This window comes from Leucopleurus acutus, assembly GCF_964270905.1.
Source record: "Leucopleurus acutus genome assembly, chromosome: 6".
Classification (NCBI taxonomy): domain Eukaryota; kingdom Metazoa; phylum Chordata; class Mammalia; order Artiodactyla; family Delphinidae; genus Leucopleurus; species Leucopleurus acutus.
Genome location: NC_139149.1, coordinates 94,530,629 through 94,542,693, shown reverse-complemented (window position 1 = coordinate 94,542,693; position 12,065 = coordinate 94,530,629). Strand labels below are relative to the sequence as shown.

Genomic DNA, 12,065 nt, shown 5'->3' with positions numbered 1-12,065 from the left:
TTCTGAGTGGAGGATAAAGTGTTAAGAAATCAGAGCAAAAGAGAAGCACTTTTCTAAAGGGGCTGAAAAATCAAAAAGTAATAAAAAGAAGGCACATATGCATGCTTCAGTTGGTTACAAATAAAGTAAACCTTTCTCAGTCTGCTTAGGAAATATTTTTCTTCAAGGTCTTTGACATTTCCGTCTCTTTTACTACCTATTTTGGATCTATACTGTAAGATCTACACTAAATGAAATGTTTTGCTTGTTTCTTTTGTTGCCATTCTTTTAACATTCTTTTAGGTTCTCCTGGTATGAAAACTGCATTCCTGTTATATACTACCTTCTGCCTTAAGTCCTTCTGATTTGCCACCTCTCCTGTCTCAGTTTATATCCATTTTAATGCTTCCTCTGCAGCAAGCACTGTGACTGTGCTGGTACTTTTACGCATTAGTTCCAGTGTTCCCTAAAATCTGCATGGTAGGCGGTATTAACTCCATTTTAGAGATAAGGAAACTGAGACTCAGAATGACATAACTGGCCAAGATCACAGCGTCAGTTCTCAACAGAGATAATATTCTAACAATCTACTTGGCCACTATTGGGTATACTTTAGACTTAAGATTTTGGTTATCCATCTTTAAAGAGGCAGTGAATGGAGATAACCCACTCAACAAGTCTTTCTCAAGCCTCTCTCTGGCCTTGGTCCTCTTCATTACCTTTTTGTCTCAGTTTCTGGATCCCTTCCCCATCTCAACGCTGTGTAAGTTATTCTGAGCTCTTACCTCTCTCCAGAGCTCCCCTCCTTCCTGTCGCTACTGCCTGCTGGGTATCTCTACATGGATCTACCCAGTATCTCTGACTCAAGCAGTCCAACATTTTACTTTTCTCTTTTCGCTATGTAGTGTGCTTTTTAAATCTTAATTGGTATAAATTTCTATACAACTTTTTCTTAATTGATTAAAAAGCCAACAAGTCCTAATATCTAATACTTACTAAAGGACTACTGTGTCAGGAAGTGTGCTAAAGCACTTCTCATACAATATCTCAACTAATCTACACAACATGGCCACTACTGTCCTCATTTTACAGTCAAGGAAACAGAAATTTAGAGATTTTATAATTTACCAAATGGGAAACATCTGTGCAGGTGGCCAATCAGCAATGCCTAAGCTCCTAACTATCAATTTTCCATGGTCCAAATTGCGATATTTTATATAAGAAAATAAACTAAAACCTCTAAGAAGGATATTGACAATATAGATTCATTTGTTACCTATTTTAGGCCATTAACAATTATTTTATTTGATACCCATAATAATTGTTAATAACCAGGTATATTTGTGAATATGCAAAACTTGGAAACATCAAGTATATTAACAATATATGCTACTTTTCTATTGTCACATTATAATTTCAGCACATTTATAACACTTCAAATAGAGTAACAAGTTTAATCACTTTTTAAAATCGATAATATCAAGTGAAATATTGCAAAGAGTTGAAGTAGAGGTTAAATAGAGGGACTTAAGAATTAAATAGCTCAGGTTTGCATACTAACCATGTGAAGATGGGTTAATTTCTTAATCTTTCTAAGCTTCAATGTTCTCATCTAAAAAGGGCATCTAATATTAAGATCAACCTCATATTTATGAGGATTAAGTGAGGTAGTACATATAAAACGGTATCTATCACATAGATGCTCAGTAGTTAATTACATTATGTACACTATAGTATTAGTAGTATGATAGCTAAGGCAGTTAAAAGCAAAAAAAGAAACATCATACAGTTAAAGTTACAAAATGTTAAATATGAGCAGACCATGGACTTCCCCTTTCTCATAATTTGAACAGCAGTTCTATGTCCTGTGTTTATAAACAGGTGATGCAGTATTGATTTTCAGAATCATTGTGTATATGGATAGGCATGAGTACTGTAAGTAGACTATTTGGGAAAGAATTTGGCTCCCTGTGAGGGGCAGTTTTCTGAAATCATTTTTCCTTCATATTCTTTTTTTTACAGTTTTGGTATTAAAAAAAAGAGCTTAGGGAGACAGTTTTGTTCCAAAGATTTATGTTTACCTGGCAAACTCAAGTCCTCTGTCCTTTCATCCTTATTGTTTTTTAAAGCACCTTCAAGAGAAAATGGTTTTTAATCAAATTCATGAGATAACTTTTTATGTTACATTTTATAGGCATTTAAACTTTTCAAGATAGGGCACAACTAATGTAATGTATGACTGAATGTATTTTTGGAAAAATTTCTGCACGCTGGAGCAGAATCTTCACATCTATCTACGAATACTAAACAGATATTTCCACATAGAAGACAGTCTGTAAATTGTTGTGATTATTAAATTCTTTCCCTCTATCATGGTTTTTATACATTTATTTTGATATTTAAGGAATCAAAGGCTATGCATATCATCATAAAGTTTTTAATTCACAGGGCTCTGCCAGTTGTGCTCACTCGCTGATTAACATTGGAACACTGCAAAACAGTATTACTAATGGGAAGGGCAGTTTTTGCTCTTCTAAAGTTGACTGCTTCCTTTCTGGCAACAACCTCAACCTCCCTACTGCCAGTGAGTTAGATCAAGAAAATAGTTATTTCTCTTAGTTACCAGTCTGGAAACTTTCAAAGATGCTGTGAATTGCAGCATAAGAAATAAAAATATATATTTTTATTTAGGCTATTGTCTCTAGACTGAGAGACAGATAGAAATTTGGTTCACAAGCTCTGTCACATGCCATTATGTTGCTCAGCTGACAGGTGGTGCTTCAGAATAATATAGACAGTGGGGATGTGTGATTAAGTTCTATCAGACTTTCTGGGACACACTATGAGTTATACTCTTGCAATTAAGACCTTTTAATGTAGCAGTTAAATTACTAAAAATTCAGATGTGAAGATAGTAACACAAAGTAATTGTCACATGCCAGAATCTTCTTAAATTTTATATGATTTTTAGATGCAGGTGTTGAATTTGGGATTGAGATTTCATGTAGATACAACTGTAATTTTTTCTTAAATGCAGACTCAAACTGGAGTATGAAACTGTAATCGAAGTCAATACCACTGATTTTCCTCCATCAATTTTGTTATTATTTATCATTAATATGACATTCTCTTTAACCTATGGTTGATCACAAATTTAGAGAAAAAAAGTGTTATCTGAATATTTGAATCAAAGAAATTTTTAAAGGATGTTTATCCAATTAAGATGCCCTGATATATCTTAAATGAAGATACCATGAGCAGATTAAACTTCATGAATATATTCTGTAAATGACAATTGTTGTTACTATGGTAACCTTTAACCAGGTATTTGGTGGTGTAATTTGGATTAGTCCTATTCAGTGGTGAGGTAATGGAAATGAGAGTAATTAACTTTCAAGGTTTGAGTTTAAAGAAAGACAATATGCTGAGTTTATGAGAGAAGCAGGGATATTGAACGGGTAAATGAAAATGCTAGAGACGAAATGACCACCACATAACATTCAGCCAGTCTCTCCTTCCTTTATCTCACTCCATGTGGGCTTTTGTTTTAGACCGTGCTGTCCTCCACCCCTGAGTGGTTCTAACTGCATCCATGAATCAGGAACCAACTCGTTCTCCTCTTACACAGCAGTCTTAATCTTTCACTGCCAGTCAATATCCTACTTAAAAACCAGTCTAGAGAGCCTTTCCCATTAGAAAGGGCAGTGAGTTTCTATCAGTTTTATTACTAATTTTGCCTTTCTTATTTAAAATATATCATTATCGTGTTTAAATACTATAGGATTTGTTAGGGTTCCATGTGTTTATGAATTAACCCCCTGCCCCAACCCCTATCACCAAATAGGGAAGCAGTTTTCCTCTTTTCCACTTGTACATTAGGAAGAGTTTGCTATGATTCTGATTGTGTCACTCATTTCCTCTAGGGCTCATTTACTGTATAGTCTTTACCTGGGTGTAGCACTTTGGATTTTTAACTTTTATTTTGTTTTATTTGAAATCATTTTGTTCCTTTATTTAGCTTTTGCAAATATACTAAAATGGGTTGTCTGTAGACATATCTGCCTGAATACAGCTTAAAAGCAGAAAATTATTGATTTTTAAAATGAATTATTTTCCTCAGATTTAGTGAGGCCAATTTCCAATAGCCATTTTATTTACCCTTTATCATCTCATGCGGTAGCTTTAATTTCACCAAAGCTACTGTCACCATCAATACATTCCTGAAAAAGAACATGATGTTTTGCAGTTTTTCCAAGAAGAGAGTTGGAAAGTTGTATGCATTGTTTGATTAAATTTTGGTATACCTATATTACATAAAACTCCTTGTAACTCATAGTTTAAATCATATTTCTTATGTTTCTAATAGTAATAAAATGTTAAAATCATATTTCTTATGTTTCTAATAGTAATAAAATGTTAAAATATGAGTAGCATTTATTGTACTTTTTAAAAAAATTCAGTGATGTAGTATACTACATTATATTGCTAAGAGGAAGGTAACAAGCTTCTTTGGATTTATTTGCACTTTGAGAAATAAAATTTAGGAAAACTGGTTTTATAGGTTTTTCATTCCTCTCCACTAGAAATCTTGATTAGGAACATCAGTGCACATGATTTTGGGAACACGCAAGAAAGGCAGCAGTGGTAGTCCCAAATAACTATTTTCAGAGGAGGTCATAAACAGCTGTCCCTTTTGACTGTGATCCCTATTTGGAATAGTCTCAGTACTTGTGAAAGAAATCTTCTCTAGGATTAGGGCTTGACATGCAACTATTCGTGTCCTAAGACCTTATATTCCCCCCCACCCCCTCCTGTGATCACTGTTTCTCCAGCAGGAGTTAGAGGCTAGGCTAGCAGATATTACCTCAGCACAGTAGTTAATTCCTTTTTGCCAGTTCTCCCTCCTATTCCTATACAGTATTTCAACTATGAACTAGTTCATGTAATAACTTGAGCTCTCTATTCACTCAACTCTTTAGAAATAATGAAGTATAAGTGAATTGCCAAAGTTGTCCTTCACAACAAGGATCAAAATTGTACCTACTGGAGCCTTGTAGCGCCCCAAATGTTTATTTTTACACAAATATTTTGATTCTCATTGGTTCCATGCATCACTGCAATTCTCTTAATGCATTGTGTTATGCTCTGTAGTTTTTACAAGTATGAAAATGTTGAAGTATATTTATTAGCCGTGATGCTATTAAACGTTCAGTTATTTCCCAGGACTCTTAGGTGGGTCTTGGGAAATTCTGAGATGAAATTATGTAATGTGTAAGTGAGAAGTAACATTCATTTTTTAATGTAATTTGCAGTGAGGGCATTATTCAGGAAGAACTAATTGCTGTCATATCTGTAGTTGAGATCAGAGACGATGATTAGAATTCTGTTTTCTAAGATTATTTTTGTAGGCGTAGACACTGTCTCTCAGACTGCAAACTGAGATGTACTTATCTAGAAAATCAATTCCTTATCAATTAATTTATTAGTGCATTAGACTGGTTTATGATCAAAGTAGGTCTGATATTGTCATACTATGCATAATATAACTATGCATTAAATATGTATAATGTATGTATCTCATAGCTAAGAACAATGAAACTACATAGATAATCCCAATTTGTGATACACTTTGAAGTTTTCTAAGTTTTGTCTTTATTGGAATAATGTATTTTTACAGGTTGAAAATCCAGACAGCTTCACACTATAGGATTGTGTTATGTTTTCTTCCATACAGTGTGCAGCATTTTAATTCTTATAATAACAGGGCTGCTCAGTTTGCCAGCAGGAGGCCCCTCAAAGCAAGATGATGTCTCTCGGTTGGCAGATTTCTGTATAAATAAATAACACTCTGCACATTCCTCTCAAATACCCGAGTAAGTGAGATAATGCTATATAACTTTTTTTTTAATTAAAAAAATAGCTGTATTATGTCAGTGACCTGTAATAATTAGCACTGCAAGGAGAAACGACAGCCTCATTCACCTTGCATCCATGCAGAAATAACTGAGCTCTATTTCCATGGCTGGAGAGAGAAGAAAAAAGCGAATGGAAGGACAGAACCGACCTTAGATCGCAGTCACTCTCATGCTAATAAGAGGAAGTTTACACTGACTGTTTTTTCTATGTTGAATTTACCACTTAACACACTGCAGGTAAACACCTTGTACTCTAAACATTCAGATAGTCGTTGATAATAATGGTGTGGTGGATACATCATAAAGAGTGTGTTGCCATCTCCCTGAATTCTACATATTTTTCTGTTAAGTTTTCATCAATTAGCAAAATATTATACTGAAAAAAATTTATTAATTGAACATAATGATGCATTGAGAACAAATACAGTTTTTGGACCAGGATGGCAATATGTGTTTAAGCTTTTCTAATTCAAGACCTGAGAATATCATTTTCTTCACATTGTACTCTACTCTTTCTTAAAAAAAAAAAAAAAAATTGTGAACATTGAAATGTTTAATAAAGAAAAAATAAATCATATGTTATAGAACAATCTAAAACTAAGAGCTTTAAATTCATTCTCAATGAAAAATTTAAATGATTTGGTAATTTTGATTTTTTAACTGTGATTCCTAGTTATCCTAAGATTTTCAACAGATGTTACACAGAGAATATAGAAAAATTTGCAGTGATTTGGGGCCAGAAATTAAAGCCTCTGCTTAGACTTATGTCACATTGAAATTTATGGAAATCATGCAAACATACTTCAATGGGATTCAGTCCGTTGTACTTATTTGTACATTCTGCCTAGCCATTCATTTGTCCAACACCTAACAGACATTGCACAGCAGTGGGAACAGACAGCCTGATGTACAAAGACCAAGGATATTTGGCCCTGGCTCCACAACTAGTTTATTTCAATCAGTAAGAAAGTCAGGGCTGTAGGATTTAATATACTTGCCATCCACAAAAGAACATCAGTAACAACAACACTTCAGATACTCAGAAGCTCTGGGTGATTTTATAAACAAACACATGTAAATTCATCACACTCTACTGAGATTGCAGATTACCATGTTAAATGCATTTTAATGTTTGCTCTGTTTCTAATATATATGAGATTTGGAATTGTTGGCTGGAGGTAGAATTCTTAAAATGATAATTTTTCCCAGGTATTTTATTTTACAGAAAATAAATTTAAGACACAGAGAGAGAAGTTATTTGCCTTAGTCACACATGTATTCAAAAGCACTTATTTTCTTTTCCTTTGTATAGGCTAAAATTTTCATACTTCTGAAGTTATTGCAGTTATTTCTTTTTTATCATTTTATATTTTCCAGTATATAAATAAATGAATGTTTACTACATATATCTTGAAATAAAATATTATATACTCGTTTAAAAAATATTTCCACAGTTTTTGTCCCCTATACTGGAAGCTTTTTTTTTTTTTTAAGAATAAACAGTTTTATTGCGCTCAGACTAGGAATCCATGGGTCTTGAGGACCTCTGTGAATTTGTCAGTTTTCTTCTCTCTGTTCTTTTCGGCCTGCTTCCGTAGCCTCAGGAGCTGCTTCTTTTTCCGGTAGTGGATCTTGGCCTTCTCTTTGTCTTCTCCTCCAGGGTGGCTGTTACTGCCTGGTACTTCCAGCCAACCTCACGAGCCAGCCGCCCTAGGTAGGCAGACTTCCTCACAGGCTTCAGATGCACAACCTTGAGGGCGGCAGGAACCACCATCCGCTGTTTCTTGTCATAGGGTGGCGGGATCTCATCAAACACCTTGAGGCGGTCCCGAGCGGCCTGGCCTCGCTTGGTCCTGTGGGGCAGCATGCCTCGCACTGTCCGCCAGAAGATGTGGCTGGGGGCTCGGAAGTGGTAGGGGCCGCATCCGCTTGCAGAGGAAGGCCAGGTACTTCAACTTGCTTCTGTAGAAATTGCCAAAAATGCTGATGCCCTCACAAATGCACAACCACCACCTTTCTGCCCAGGCGGCCCAGGAGATGGCCTCGGCCATCGAGCACCAGGACCTGCCCCTCCGCCATCTTCGGCAGCAGCCTGGGAAAGTTATATGGGAAGCTGTTAATCTTCCAATATTCGTGAAATATTTACAGTAACACATTTAGGTGACTCAACTTATGTTGTTGCTTTTCTACTATTTTTTTGTGCTTCAGGTTACTTCTAAATGTAGCAGTGATTTTTAACACATATTACTAGATTTGGTGTAGGTATATAATGTTTCATGGGTGTGTATGAAAACTAATGCAGTTGAGTAATGATGAAAATTATATAAACAAGGGTAGTATTTAAACAATAAAGTGAAAATTTAATAAATGTGGATATCATTGCTTTTGAGCACCTTTCTAACTTTCTTCGTAGCAAATGCAGTCATTAAAATTCTGTTTTAAGAGGGGAGGGGACAGTACCATTAGACAATATTAAAAATTGGACATTTTATTTAAGGAAATGTATTGTCAGTAATTCTTTTAGGAGGTTTTATCACAGTGCAGCAAAGCATGTATTAACAGTTTTAGTGCATTAAATCTACACAGTTGCTGTTGACTGTGAACAATCATGAATTTAAATAAAGGGAGAAGTTAGTTGGAGTAAAATGTTCTGTTGTCTTATATCTGTAGAAGTGATTATTATTATTTTTGTTTGTTTTACTATAAAGTTTAATTGTCTTGGTGCTTTCTGAGACCATTTTCAATTAAGAATGGGTAACCAATAAGGTAACATGGAGAATGGTCTCTGTTCTAGAGTAAAATAACTAAAACATGAGCTTTAGGTCAACAAACCTGAGTTCAAGTTCCAGGTTTGGGACTTGCTAGCTGTGAGGTCAGTAGGAATGAGCTATAAAGCACAGGAAGCTCAGCTCTGTGTTCTGTGATGACCTAGATGGGTGGGATGGGGTGGGGGTGGGAGGGAGGTACAAGAGGGAGGGGATATATGTATACATATAGCTGATTCACTTCGTTGCACAACAGAAACTAACACAACATTGTAAAGCAATTGTACTCCAATAAATTTTTTTTAAAAAAATCCACATCTTTAAAATGGGAAAAAATACTTAAAATACTTCTTCCCAAGGGTGTTTCGATGATTATGTAGGAAAATGTGTATAAAGCAGTTAGCGTAACATTTGGCTCATGGTAAGTACTTGAGAAACATTACTGTATTTTTTATATAAAAATCTTTTTAGGTGATAATTTTTAATGGTCTTTTAAAAATTATCACACTGATTTATATAAGAAGCTTTATCTTTAATATTCCATTTCGGAGTGCTGAATCTACAAAACAAGTTTATTTAATTTTATTCAATACACATTTATTGAGTGGTTAATTCTGTCCCAGGAATTATATCAGGAACATGTCAAAGAATCTAGTGAAGAAATCAGACGCAAAAATAGCTACCGTCAGTATTTTATGATAAATGGTAAGCAAAAGCTGCTCTGAAATGAAAAAGAAGCACGTTTAGCCCAACCTGGAAGCCGGAAAGATTTTTTGGGGGGGAGATGGTTTCTGAAATGAGTCATGAAGATGAACAAGAATGAGTCAAATGAAGAATGGTGAAGAGGATATTCCAGACAGAGGAACCTGTAATAATAGATTTAAAGAAGCTGGAAATTACCATGGAAAGTACAGTGAACAATTAATTCAGTGTGATTAAAGCATAAACATGTTCAGGGGTGGGCACAGGTTGAGACTGAAAATGTAGAGACACATTTCACAAGGAACCTTTTATATCCAACTAGGGGCTTGCTTGTTTGTTCTGTTTCTTCCTTTCTTAAAATAATTGGTAGGGTTTATATGCTGATTTGATTTACAGAATTTATCATCTAATAAAGAATGTGTGTGTGTGTGTGTGTGTGTGTGTGTGTGTGTGATAATCAGGGTACATGATCCACTATTCAAATAAACTAGTATTTGGTAACCCTGATATTTAAGACATAGTGGAATATGCAGAATGAAATATTAAAGTACCAAGTAAAAGATTTTTTAGACTTGAAAATTTTGGAGAGAGAATCAAATTTAGGCTATACTCCTTGGAACATTATTGGGCTTTGGTTATAGGAAGGAGAGAAATGAGGAGGACCTACAGATTAAAGAAAACAGATTAAAATGATATTCATTGGCTTCTACCATGTATCAGGCTCTGTGCTGGGTATTTCTACAGAAATTATCCTTATATATCTGACAATAGAGACCTCTTTAAAAATACATCACATCTGTATTGTTACCTATATCCTATATATACATCTATATCTGTCAGAAAGAAAGCTGATATTCAGAGAGGTTAAGTAGTTGCATGAAGTTAAGAGTTCATAAGAAAGATATGAAGTGGGGATTTAAGTCAAATTTCCCCTGACTCCAAAGACATGGGGGTAGGAATGACTAGTGGGTATGTCAAGTAAAATTTGGTTGAGTTGTCCCCCATCCCTGGGGGGAAAATCATAATTAGTCTAAACTAGTTATCACCATTTCATTTCCCATCCCATTCAGCTATGAAAATGGGATAGAATTCTGGTCACTGAAAAGGGAAGTCTGACAGTCTTTAAGGAAAAGATTCTCTCACCAATGGAAAGAGATACACAGGGGAAACACTCCCTTTTTTTTGGCTACATGTCATCATGTCAGCATGTGACACCTGGAATTGTGGTAGTTCATCCTGTGGTTCCAGGTGAAGTCATCAATGAGTCCAAAGGCAAAGTAAAAGACAGGAAACACTTGGATTCTCAATGACAAATGTCAAGTCCCTGAACCAACCCTGGAATATCTTTATCTCTGGACCTCCTATATGTAAGAAATTAAATCTCATATTTTTTAAGTCATTTACAGCCAAACTATTTTAACTGATAGAAACCCTAAATGTTCAAACGCAATGCCCTGACTTACTTGGTCAGCTATGAAGGTGGCAGATTCATTCAAATGTCTTCCTCCTTACTTTAAGTTGACTCCCTGTATGGCCATTAGGAAGAAATAGGTAAGTCTAAAGGAAACATTAGGGATCTGTTAGTGTTAGAGAATCCATGTCTGAAAGAGTTGTGAGAATGGAGACTGAATGTAGACTCCTACTAGTTAAGGAATTTCATAGCCTGGTAACTCATTCCATTCCTACCATGCTATAATGTTGCATTAAAATTTGTTTCTCCTGTAACTTTTAAATGTCTTAACAAATAGTACCATTGATTATGAAAAACCCTTTGACCAAATCCTGTTTACAACTTAGAACCATTGAGATGTGAGGTGACAAGGTCACTAAGATCTTAATCTGTAAAATGACCTACCTTTAAAGACTTTTCTCCTTTCTTCTGTACCTTGCCAAACCAGTTTATTACTTCTGTAGTTTATATAAACATGTTGACTTCTCTACACTTCAGTTTTATTTATATTACACAATAGTCATATTGGAAATTAACCAAATTTATTATTGAATTAATCTATTAGATGGTAGAAGTTATAACATCATCTTACCTATAGCTAAATGATTATACTTTTGTGTCATGTCTAGTAGTTGTTATGTAAGTAACTGTATATGTAAATAAATACATTGAGAGTGAAGTGAACTGAGATAGTTATGGTATGTCTCTTCAGATTTAAAATGTTTCTCATTATAGAAATGTTAAAAGTTTATTTAATGTTACTTTTAAAAAAATTTTATTGGAGTATAGTTGATTTACAATGTTATGTTAGTTTCAAGTGTACAGCAAAGTGAATCAGTTATACATATACATATATTCAGTCTTTTTTAGATTCTTTTCCCATATAGGCCATTACAGAGTACTGAGTAGAGTTCCCTGTGGTATACAGTAGGTCCTTATTAGTTATCTATTTTATATATAGTAGTGTGTATATGTCACTCTCAATCTCCCAATTTATCCCTCCCCCCCCTTACCCCCTAGTAACCATAAGTTTGTATTCTATATCTGTAAATCTATTTCTGTTTTGCAGATAAGTTCATTTGTACCCTTTTTTTAGGTTCCACATATAATAATGTTAACATTTTAAATGTTTTTGTAACCACATGCTACATGATGATATTTGGTAACAAATTCTTGGGATATTTCATTATTAACTAGTTGTTAATTAAGCATTGAAAGTCTCTAAAGATCCCAAATTTAGTAAACTACTTAATT

General features: G+C 34.6%; 1 protein-coding gene and 1 pseudogene across 3 annotated transcripts in view; one reads left to right on the top strand and one right to left on the bottom strand.

Moving 5' to 3' along the window:
- The window catches only part of ERBB4 (erb-b2 receptor tyrosine kinase 4), a gene marked incomplete at both ends in the record, with an annotated part of 1,126,414 nt that overhangs the window by 14,793 nt on the left and 1,099,556 nt on the right, over positions 1-12,065 (top strand). The window lies entirely within an intron of this gene.
- LOC309962837 (large ribosomal subunit protein uL13-like) lies at positions 7,241-7,973 on the bottom strand (annotated as a pseudogene). The gene has a single exon. The product of its transcript is annotated as a large ribosomal subunit protein uL13-like (transcript).